This window comes from Schistocerca gregaria, chromosome 3 (assembly GCF_023897955.1).
Source record: "Schistocerca gregaria isolate iqSchGreg1 chromosome 3, iqSchGreg1.2, whole genome shotgun sequence".
NCBI lineage: Eukaryota > Metazoa > Arthropoda > Insecta > Orthoptera > Acrididae > Schistocerca > Schistocerca gregaria.
The window spans coordinates 812,820,160-812,832,376 of record NC_064922.1 but is presented as its reverse complement, the minus strand read 5'-3'; positions in this window follow the sequence as shown (position 1 = coordinate 812,832,376).

Here is a 12,217-nt window from a genome sequence, read left to right as displayed (position 1 = left end):
TGTAGGTTGGGCTCAACAAAATATTTTCGCATTCGGAAGAGAAAGTTGGTGACTGAAATTTCGTAAAAAGCTCTCGCCGCGACGAAAAACGTCTATGCTGTAATGACTTCCATCCCAACTCGTGTATCATATCTGCCACACTCTCTCCTCTATAACGTGATAATACAAAACGAGCTGCCCTTCTTTGCACCCTCTCGATGTCCTGTGCAGTAATTGTTTCTATGACTTGTTTCTTTACTTTGTTCTGTTCCTGTATGAATTTTACGGTAACGCGTTTCACTGTTTTGTAGGTGGTGATTAAAACGTTCGTCAATTAGGCTGTTTTGTTGTTCAAATTTCTTGTCGACTTTCGCGTCCAGCGTGTGTGAAAGTTCTTCTGACATTAATTTAAACTCGTCGCGTAACTGTGTTGCGTTTTCAGGACATTGTTTAGCGACTGCACTAATTTCATCTCTAAGTAATTTAGTTGTAGCTACATGTGTATTACTTAATTCTTGTGCAACGGATCTAATTTCTTCACTACTATTCCCAGCACAAGCCTTAATTTCTTCACGTAATTGTTCTTTAGTATCATGACATTGTACGGCAACGCCTGCAATCTGTTCAGTAAGCTGTTCAGTAGAGGTGTCAAGTTTTTCATTAATCTGTTTAAAGTTCTCGTCGTGTTTATCATTCGACTGTTTCAAACTTTCATTAAGTTGTTTGAAATTGTCGTCTTGTTCTTCCTTCGACTGTTTGGAATTGTCTAGTTTTTCATTAAGTAGTTTGTTCGATTCATTAATTTGTTGTTTGAGATTTTCATTAAGTTGTAGCAATAATGCCATAACTCGATCCATGCCAAAATTAGCTGCTGTATTCTGTGTGCTGTGTGATGCTGTATCTGCATATGTCACGTTTTGTATAACCATTTGGTCATTGTCTGATTCAAAAATGGTTTGCTAACTGGACGTGCTGTGTTGGTCACTACAGCGGAATCAAATAAATCTGACGTGCTTTGTGTATATTGGTCACCTTCGTTAGAAACAATTATCTGTTCACTACGTAAATTTTGCAAATCAGGTGTTTCAAACTGGACAGCGTTCGTTGTAACGGAACGTGCCGCGTCATCAATTGTCGTTAAATTAACAGAGGACACAATTGAATTTGTTTGCTCATCATTAGCATCAAAATCATTACTAGTGATCGGCACACACTGATTATCTGTAATTAGAGGATTATCACTATTACACTGAGTGTCACTAGTATAATCGGTGAAATTATTCGAGTCAGCTTTTTCACTCCTTGCACATCGCGATGCACTGTTAGCAGTTTTGCGAGGCATTTTCACAACTCAAAGTTAAGAACAAAATCAAACAAGACAAGGCAAAAATGGAACAAATAAGGTTACAACAAAGAACAATAAATTGCCGATGATCTGTGAAAGAAAAAGTGACAAACTAGTAAAAGAGTTGCGCCAGATGCAAACTACTTTTAATTTTAAGTAGATAAGAGCAGATATATAGCTGACCACTTCTCAGAAATTCACAAAAATACGATCCTGACCGGTTGTCGCCAAGTTACCTCCCCACGGTAAATAAAATAATATGAATAATACTCTCATTTAGCGTAACTACCCAACAGTGAAAATATAATACGATGTGACAAACCTATAACCTTTCAATAATTGACAGTCAAGTTAACCTGGTAAATTTTTGACGTCAGCAATGCTGCGTCATGGCCCTGATATATCATTCTGAATAAGCTGAAAAATCTTACCTTAATTAGGTCGCCGGATAACGCGTATATATCTGCTCCTATAAGAAATTTTCCTGGCGCAGCTAAGTGCAATGCTGGCCGATAGATTTGACTTATAAAAAAGGAAAGAACTGACTTTTCTTTTCAATAATCGGGATTGCCAAGCACTGGAGAAATTAGTGAATTCTTTAAATTGAGATAAATGTCAAAAGTTACTTTTTATGAGAAAGATTATTATTAACAGATTTTTTTTAAACATTTACATGGGACTTGATGTAACAATACTACATATGCGCGAGGCTGCTTTTACCTTATCCTACAACGCTCAGGCTCTGCCATCGCTGCACACGACCGGCCCAGCCAACACGATACACCAGACTAGACTGCTCGCTACCAACAACTAACTGCTACTGCTACACAGTTCCTACAGCAGTCAATACTACTCTTTGGTCTCAGATTCTCTTCTAGGTTACATATCGCAGGCAGCGCATGAGCAATACATCGAAATTACATCAGCTCGAGTGCGCTAGCAACAAGTTCTCTAATTATGGACCACTTACACATGTCTCCGCAATATGCTTTCTTTCAGGAGCGCAGTTCTGCAAGGTTCGCTGGAGAGCTTCTGTAAAGTTTGAAAGGTAGGAGACGGATACTGGCAGAAGTACAGCTGTGAGTACCGTGCATGAGTCGTGCTTCGGTGGCTCAGATGGTAGAGCACTTGCCCGCGAAAGGCAAAGGTCCCGAGTTCGAGTCTCGGTCAGGCACACAGTTTTAATCTGTCAGGAAGTTTCATATCAGCGCACACTCCGCTGCAGAGTGAAAATCTCATTCTGGAACTTTTATGTCAGTGTTAACGTAGTCCACAGATTTCACAGTGTCCTCGATTAGCACCATAGGTCCAATGGAAACCCAGGTAAACTTTCTTCATAGAACAAGACTGGCTGAGGCGTATCTAAAACTTCACGTACGCAACGTGTGTTGACCACGTGCTGGCCAAGCTCCGGCCTATCAGTCCGCTTCGCTCTGTGATTCTCGGAAGTACGCGGGACAGAGCGACATTTCATTAAGCATTGAAGTGAGCTATTTTTCGGTCGGTACAGATCTCTACAGTTCTGCGGAACACTGATGTCAGTGGTGTTTACCTTTTGCTATTTTTTTGTGGTATGAAGGACGTTCAAAGATCCAGTGGCTGTTTGCACAAAGATATGCAGTCTAGCGATCAATTGTCGTAACCTTAAAAAATTAATGGAATTGACAGAAGAGAGAAATCAGAATTCTCAACACATATATTATACAGTCGCAGAACATCCGGAATGTATTGCAGACGCATTTTTAGTTGACTTGTGCGCGCAGTAAGCCACTCCAAGGTGAGAAACAACTGCTCTCTGATTTGTGGGGGATGCATTTAAAAAGAAAATGACAAAAACAGTCCTTTCCCCAAGTTCATTGAAATGAAAGAAAAATTGAACGTCTGAAGAATTCATTGTGGCCCTGAACGGTTTACAAGAATAGTTTCCTAAACTCTATGAAGACATTGCCAATCAATGTTGCATCCGTTTTCGAGCTGTTTCATGATACCGTTTGCCGTTTCAGTTGAAAGCCACTATGGGCTGCTCACATGTGTCTAACTACAGTAGCATCTGACACTACGGTAGCTCGACGCAAGTGAGCAGCCCATAGTGGCTTGCACTTCATGCTTTATGTCTTATAAATTTGGTGTCTTTATCTCTTGACATTTAGTTTAATACGTGACATGCCAGTTGCAGAGTTTTATTTCTGACGTAGCCACTCGTAGGAGTGCCGAAACCTGGGTCAAAAGACCCCTCTTTTGTGACTGAGGGCTGCTTTGCTGTTAATTTTGCTTTGTAAACGGTCGCTGATCATGCAGCCAGGTTCAAAACTTTAAACCTAAATGGGCATTCATGGTAGTAACTAATCGCCATCGTAAATAGGTGTGTTCTTTCTACTAAGTACATTCTATTTGGAAGGAGGAAGAAAAAACGACGCACAACGAATGTGTTATCCGAATGGGATGGAAATTGATATATATATATATATATATATGAAATTATTATGATTTGTTTACCTGCACACACACACACACACACACACACACACACACATATATATATATATATATATATATATATATATATATATATATATATATATATATATGCAGGTAAACAAATCATAATAATTTCATAAAAATAACGTAATTTATTCAAAAGAAAGAGCTTCAAAAACTAAGCAAGCCATTAACGCGTTGGTCCACATCTGTCCCTCGTGGAAACAGTTATTTAGCTTGATGTTGCTTGACAGAGATTGTTGTATGTCGTCCTGAGTGATATCGCGCCGAATTCTGTCAAACTGTTTCGTTAAGATCATCAGCGTCGTGAGCTGGTTGGATGGTTCTACCCATAGTGGGGAGAGATCCGGCGCCTTCCTGCTAGAGGTAGGGTGTCGCAAGTAGGAAGACAACCGGTAGAAACTCGCACCGGCTGTGGGAGGCCACCAGCTCGCTGAAACATAAGCTCTGGACTCCTTGTCTTGAAAGGCAACAAAACGGGGTTTGGAATATCGCACACATACAGCTTTGTTGTAAGGGTGACACGGGTGACAAACAAACTGCTTTTGATATCAAAATAAATGACACCCCAGACCATCACACCTGGCTGTCGGGTCGTATTGTGGGTGACAGTCAGGTTCAACAGCTTTCCTGGGTGTCTCCAGACGCACGTCTTCTCTGGTCATCGGGGCGCAGTTCTATGTGGAACTCATCACTGAAAACAGTTCTACTGCAGTCAGTGAGATTCCAGGGCGAACGTTATCGACACCGCTGAAGACGGAATTATTGCTATCAAGGTCAATGGTAGGCGGCAAAATGGGTGTCGGTCACTGAAGCTCGTCAGATAGATGATAGTGATGAATCCAGGGCTCTGAGCGCCTCTCTGACGATGGTTCAGTCTTCACGTTCTGTAGTCTCTCCAGGTCGAATGCTTTCTTCTTGACGCTGTGTTCGGCCATGGGTAGCCATTTGCTGCCAACATCGTCAAATAGTGGCATCGCTCCCGTTCAAAAGTCGAGCGATTCGCCGATTACTCCAGATGCATTCTTCGAGCCCAACTACACGTCCTATGTCCAATGCTGATATCTGCATGTGTTATTCGCGCGCCTGTCTGAGACACGTAGTTACTGTCCAACTGAGTGCAAGGAACGAAATTCGCAAAGACTTTATGGCTTGGTATCAACATATCCATTGTTTGCTATCGTAGCCACCTGCTCAGTGAAACTACGCTGCAGCGTCACTGATTTAGACATCAACCGAGAAAGCTTACAGTTCAGCATTTTCCGTTGATACTTGTATGACTATCAAATTGTGTCCAATTTGCAGAATTCCTTCGTGATGCATCGTTTGTTTTTTATTAGTGTATTCATTAACTGATGCTATCGGTTGAAAAATTTCGTAACTCAGAATAGCTTATTTTGAATTACCGTTGATATGTTCGGTGAAGGCGACCGCTAGGGTCGTAGGTTCGAATCCTGCCTCGGGCATGGATGTGTGTGATGTCTTTAGGTTAGTTTGGTTTAAGTAGTTCTAGGTTCTAGGGGACTGATGACCTCAGAAGTTAAGTCCCATAGTGTTCAGAACCATATTTTTTTTTGTTCGGTAAAATTGAACGAGAAGGAAAATACAGTTTATATAGAAGGAAATAGGAGCTGTAAATAGGAAACTACTTACTACCGACTTGTGGTGCATTCGATAAAACAAAGTCATGGTGTAGCGTACGCACATATACAAATGGCGGTAGCAAAACCTACAGAAGGTATAAAACTCAGTGCACTGGCGGAGCTGTCATTTGCACCCAGGTGATTTCTGTGGAAGTTTTCCGACGTGTTTGTGGCCCCACGATGGAAAGTAGCAGACTGTGAACGCGAAATGTTTGTAGGAGTTTAGGAGACAGACGCATGAGTCAGCCAGATTCCGAAACCGTCAGCGAATTCAATATTCCGAGATCCACGTTCTCCACAGAGTCAAGAGCGTGCCGAGAGTATCAAATTTCAGCCATTACCTCTCATCACGGACAGTACAGAGGCCGACGGCCTTCACTCAACGACCGAGAACAGCGACGCTTAATTAAAGTTGTCACTGCTAACAGACAAGGGCCACGAACGTTCCTGCTTTTTTGTTTTTGTTTCCTTTTTTTATCGTCATCAGTTGTCAGACTGGTTTCGTAGGGCCCGCCGCTAATTCCTGTCTTGTGCCTACCTCTTCATTTCAGAGTAGTGCTTTGAACCTCTGTCCTCAATTATCTGCCGAATGTACGCCAATCTCTGCCTTTCTCTACAGTTTTTACGCTTTACAGCTCCCTCTAGTACCACGGAAGTAATTCCCCGATGTCTTAACGGATGTCCTACCATTCTGTCCCTTCTTCTTGTCAGTGTTTCCATTATTTATCTTTCCTCACCAGTTCTGCAGAAAACCTCCGCATTCCTTAACTTAGTTCACATAATTTTCAACCTTCTTCTGCAGCACCACATCTCCAATGCTTCGATTCTCTTTTGTTCCTGCTTCCCCACAGTCCATTTTTCACTATCATACAATGCTGCCCTCCAAACATAAATTCACAGACATTTCTTCCTGAAATTAAGGCCTATGTTTGATATTAGTAGACTATCTTGGTCAAGAATAACTGTTTTGACAGTGCTAGTCTGCTATATGTCCTCCTTGCTCCTTCATTTATTCGTTATTTTGTGGTCTAAGTAGCAGAATTCCTTAGCTTAATGTACGTCGTGATTATCAAACCTGATGTACACAGTAGCTTCTCTCTCTTCTCATTTCTGCTACTCCTCAGTACTTTTGCCTTTCTTCGATTTACTGTCAATCCATATTCTTTTCTCAGTAGATTGTTCACTCAGTTCAGAAGATCTTGTAGGTCTTCTTCACATTCCCTGAGGATAGCAACCACATCAACGAGTCTTGATATCCTTTCATAATTATCACTTATTCCACTTCTGAAACTTTCTTTTATTTCTATCACTGCTCCTTCCATGTACAGATTGAACAGCACGAGCGTTTCGTTTTTGATTTTCCATGCTTTTGATTCCCACTTGGCTGTTGTTCATGTTGTATAGTATCAGTCTCTCCCTATAGTTTACACCATATGATGATGTGGAAGACTTTTCCCATGTCGATAAATCATATGAATGTGTCTTGATTTTACTTTAGTCTTGCTTCCATTGTCAACCGTAAGTCCGAGTTGCCTCTCTGCTGTCTATTCTAAAGCCATACTGGCCGTCACCTAAGAGATCCTCACATTTCTTTTACGATCTTCTGTGTATTATTCTTGTCAACAACTATAGTCCGTGAGTTTTTAAGCTGATTGTGAGACAGTTCTCGCACTTGTCAGCTCTTCCAATCTTTGGAATGGATTCGATGACATTTTTCCGAAAGTCCGATGGTATGTCGCCCGTCTCATACATTTTCAACACCAACGTGAATAGTCACTTCGTTACCACTACCTCCAATGATTTTAGAAATTCCAACGGAATCTTACCCTTCCATTCTGTCTTATTTGATTTCAAGTCTTCCAGAGCTCTTTTAAACTCTAATACTGGGTCCCGCATCACTTCCCTATCGACCTCTGTTTCCTCTTCTGTCACATCATCAGATAAATCCACCCATTCGTACAGACCTTTCAATGTTCTCTTTCCACCTACCCGCTCACACCACTGCATTTAACAGTGGAACCCCCGTTGCACTCTTAATGTTATCACCCTTCCTTTTAATTTCACCGAAACCTGTTTTCACTTTCGTATACGCTAAGTCAGTCCTTCCGACAATCATTTCTTTTTCGGTTTGTTAACTGTTTAAAATAGCCATTCTGCTTTATCTTCCCTGAATTTCCCACTTATTTCATTCCTAAGGAATTTGTATTTCTGTATTCCTTAATTTCCCTGGACCTTTATGCACCTCATCCTTTTATCTATAAACTGAAGTATTTCCTGTGTTACCCATGGTTTCGTCTAGTTATCTTCCGTGTACCGATGTTTTTCTTTGCCGCATATGTGATTTCCCTCTTTGGAGATGTCCATTCCTGTTCAGCTGAACTGAATATTGAGATATTCCATATCGTCTGCGCGAACTTCAGGAGAACTTCCTTATTACTTAGTATTTCCGTATCCCGCTTCTTTACGTACTGCATCTTCCTGACTAATCTCTTAAGCCTTAGCTTACTCTTCACTACTACTAAATCGTGAGCTGGGTCTATATGTGCTCTTGCGTCCACCTTACAGTTCAGTATCTGATTTTGGAATCCCTGTCTGACCATGATGTAATATAACGGAACTCTTCTCGTACCTCCCGGCCCTTTCCAAGTATACCTCTTCCTGTTGTGATTGTGCTAGTACTGGGTGACATTTATTGCAGATATCAATTAGCCTTTCTCGTCTCTCATCCGTAACACCAAGCCCATATTCTCCGGTAACACTTTCTTCTGCTCCTTCCTCTACAACTGCATTGCGATTCCCCATGACTATTGTATTTTTATCTTCCTTTACGTATTGAATTACCCGTTCAGTGTCCTCTTATACTTCCTCTATTTTTTTCAGCTTCAGCTTGCGACGTCGGTATGTACACCTGGAAAATTGTTGTTGGTGTTGATTTCCTGTCGATTCTGGTGAGATCACCCCTATCACTGAACAGTAACACCTTCTCTGTTCGACCTTCATAACTAATTCTACTCCCGTCAAACAATTCTCTGTTGCTTTCGACGTTACCCTTTCCTCATCTGACCAGAAATCCTTGTCTTCATTTCATTTCACATCAATGAGATCCACTATATTTAGACTGGGCCTTTGCAGTTACCTTTTTAGATTTTGTAGCTTCACTATCACGATCAGACTTCTGACACTCCGTGTTGCGACTAGTAAAACGTTCAAGTTTCGTTGGTTATTTGCTCTGTTCTCAAAGTCACTTCCCCCTTGGTCCCACCTGGAGATGCGAGTGATGGACTATGCCGGAATTTTTCGCCAATGGAGACATCATTATGACACTTTTTCAATACAGGAAAATGTTTTGTGGATACACATTATGTGTATTTAGGACAATGGTTTCCATTGCCTTTTCCGTCGTAGACTACAGGAAAAAAAGTGGTCTGGTCCCTTGAGCTCGGATTTCAATTGGTAAGAGCTGATGGTAGGGTTAGATTGTAGCACAGACTCCACGAATCGTTGGAGCCAGGTTGTCAACAAGGCACAAGCAAACTGATGGCGACTCCTTAATGATGTAGGCTGTGTTCAAATTGAATGGACTGGGTCCTCTGTTCCAACTCAACCGACCTCTGACTGCTTGGAGAATATACCCAGCCATCCAATGAACGTCATGTTCCCAAATAACGATGGAACCAGGCAACAACTCTTCGGTTCTGGTTTAAAGAACATTTCGGAGACTTCGAGCGAATGATTTGTCCAGCCAGATCACCATACATGAATCCTGTGGAATAGTTATGGGACATAATCGAGAGGTCAGTTCGTGTGCAAAATCCTGCGCCAGCAACATTTTATGGGCGGCTATAGAGGCAACATGGCTCAATATTTCTGCAGGGGAGCTCCAACAACTTTTTGAATCCACGCTACTTCGAGTTGCTGCGTTACAGCGGGCTGAAGGAGGTCCCTACACAGTATTAGGAGGTACCTCATGACATTTGTTAGCTCAATATCAAAATGTAACGTGGTCGCCTCAGTCGTTCATTAAGTGTGGTATAGCACTTTCTTTCGCACACCTTTCCGCGGATACTGTCAGCACCGATGTCCCTGCATTCTGATACTGTTCAGCCGCCTCACATGTGAGGGGACTCTGTACTTAACCTCATTCCACCTATTCTAAGTCCGACTGCCACTGTACGCCCTCATTGGAGCTGGCAATTGCTCATCTTGTGATAATGAAGTTAGTGTAAATTTTCGAAAGTGAAACGGGGAGAGATTTACGAAGTTATCAATCCACAAAATTATTGGCAGGGTGTACGTTTTTATCTCATGCAGTTGTACCGTGCGGTGAATAGGAAATGTTAAATTTTATGAAATAATCTCCCTTCAAATTTGATTACTTTTCCAGCATATATTGTCTGAACGTACACAACTGTTCGTTTTAAACAACAGCAAGTGGTCTGAAAAGGCAACCGATTTTATGAGCGGGATATATCGATGGAAGGCAATGAAAACCACCCAACTCTACCCCTCTGTGAAAACTTCTAATTACTGTAAACAGTTACGCCATAATCAAAGAGACATTTGTAACTGTAAGGATTTTCATTAACTGTCAGTAACTGGGCTTCTATTATACAGTTATACACGTAACAACTTTCTGATCACTTGATATAATTTTTTAAGAAACGTATTTTGCTTCACCTGCAGAATTTAACAAAATATAATTATGAAGTTTTTATTACCTGCCACCAATATTTGTGTGCAAACACAGAGTTTAAAACAATAAAATAACATCTCGTAACTTCTGTAAACGTACTTCTGCGCAGGAAGCGATTTCTCTATTGTTGTACTCTATATGGTAACGTGTAAAAAAGTAAAGCTGTATAAACGAACTTAAATAAATGACTTTAAGCTCTCAGTCGAATATCTAGAGGCCTTAAAGAGAGCTCCGTGCAACATCAGATAACCTCACGATTACGTGTCTTCCATGTATTCCAATGACTGAAAAGAAGCTGTCCATTACGATGTCCACACCGTCGATTAATGAACAGAATAACATCTTACCGAGCACTGGACTTGTGACGGGATTCAGAATATGCTTAGGGGACAAGCTTAACACGTCTTTGCTAACGAGACGAAATTAAGAAGCACATAGTCCACTCACGATAATGAGACCACCTGCCAAATTCCTAAATAACTCTTTTCGCCTCGCGTTCATGCAGAGTCGGTAAAGTTCTGGAAGGTACCTACAGGATATGGAGCCATGCCGACTCCAGTCCTTGGCCAGCTGCTCTAGATACCTCAGCTGAGAATCCATGGCGCGAACAGCCAGATCGATGTGGTCCCACAGTTTGTCGACTGGGTTTTAATCCGGGGAGTTTGGTGGCCAGGGGAGTATAGTAAACTCATCCTGGTGCTCTTAGAACCATGAGGTACACTGCGGGCTGTATTGTGGTACTGGTGAATCTCATCGTGCCATAGGAAAAACAAATTGAGTGTAGGGGTGGAAGTGGTCCCCAGGAACATTCGTTTTGATACAAGTGCCACTCAGAATGGCGAGATCACCCAGGGAATGCCACGAAAGCTGTCCCCAGATCATAACGCTCCATCATCGGCCTTGAACCTTTACGACGATTAAAACTTTGAACAAAGCTTCTAAGGTTCAGTGACCGTGTCAGAATTATATTGTAACAAATAAGCCCTCGGTAACAAATATTAATTCAAAATTGAGCTGGTTTCGACGCTAGTATGAGCGACGTCTTCAGAATTAGACTAACTGTACTAAAACATTAGGTATATAGTTGTTGTTGTTGTTGTGGTCTTCAGTCCTTAGACTGGTTTGATGCAGCTCTCCATGCTACTCTATCCTGTGCAAGCTTCTTCATCTCCCAGTACCTACTGCAACCTACATCCTTCTGAATCTGTTTAGTGTACTCATCTCTCGGTCTCCCTCTACGATTTTTACCCTCCACACTGCCCTCCAATGCTAAATTTGTGATCCCTTGATGCCTCAAAACATGTCCTACCAACCGATCCCTTCTTCTAGTCAAGTTGTGCCACAAACTTCTCTTCTCCCCAATCCTATTCAATACCTCCTCATTAGTTACGTGATCTATCCACCTTATCTTCAGTATTCTTCTGTAGCACCACATTTCGAAAGCTTCTATTCTCTTCTTGTCCAAACTAGTTATCGTCCATGTTTCACTTCCATACATGGCTACACTCCAAACAAATATTTTCAGAAATGACTTCCTGACACTTAAATCTATATTCTATGTTAACAAATTTCTCTTCTTCAGAAACGCTTTCCTTGCCATTGCCAGTCTACATTTTATATCCTCTCTACTTCGACCATCATCAGTTATTTTACTTCCTAAATAGCAAAACTCCTTTACTACTTTAAGTGTCTCATTTCCTAATCTAATTCCCTCAGCATCACCCGATTTAATTGGACTACATTCCATTATCCTCGTTTTGCTTTTGTTGATGTTCATCTTATATCCTCCTTTCAAGACACTGTCCATTCCGTTCAACTGCTCTTCCAAGTCCTTTGCCGTCTCTGACAGAATTACAATGTCATCGGCGAACCTCAAAGTTTTTACTTCGTCTCCATGAATTTTAATACCTACTCCAAATTTTTCTTTTGTTTCCTTTACTGCTTGCTCAATATACAGATTGAATAACATCGGGGAGAGGCTACAACCCTGTCTCACTCCTTTCCCAACCACTGCTTCCCTTTCATGCCCCTCGAGTCTTATGACTGCCATCTGGTTTC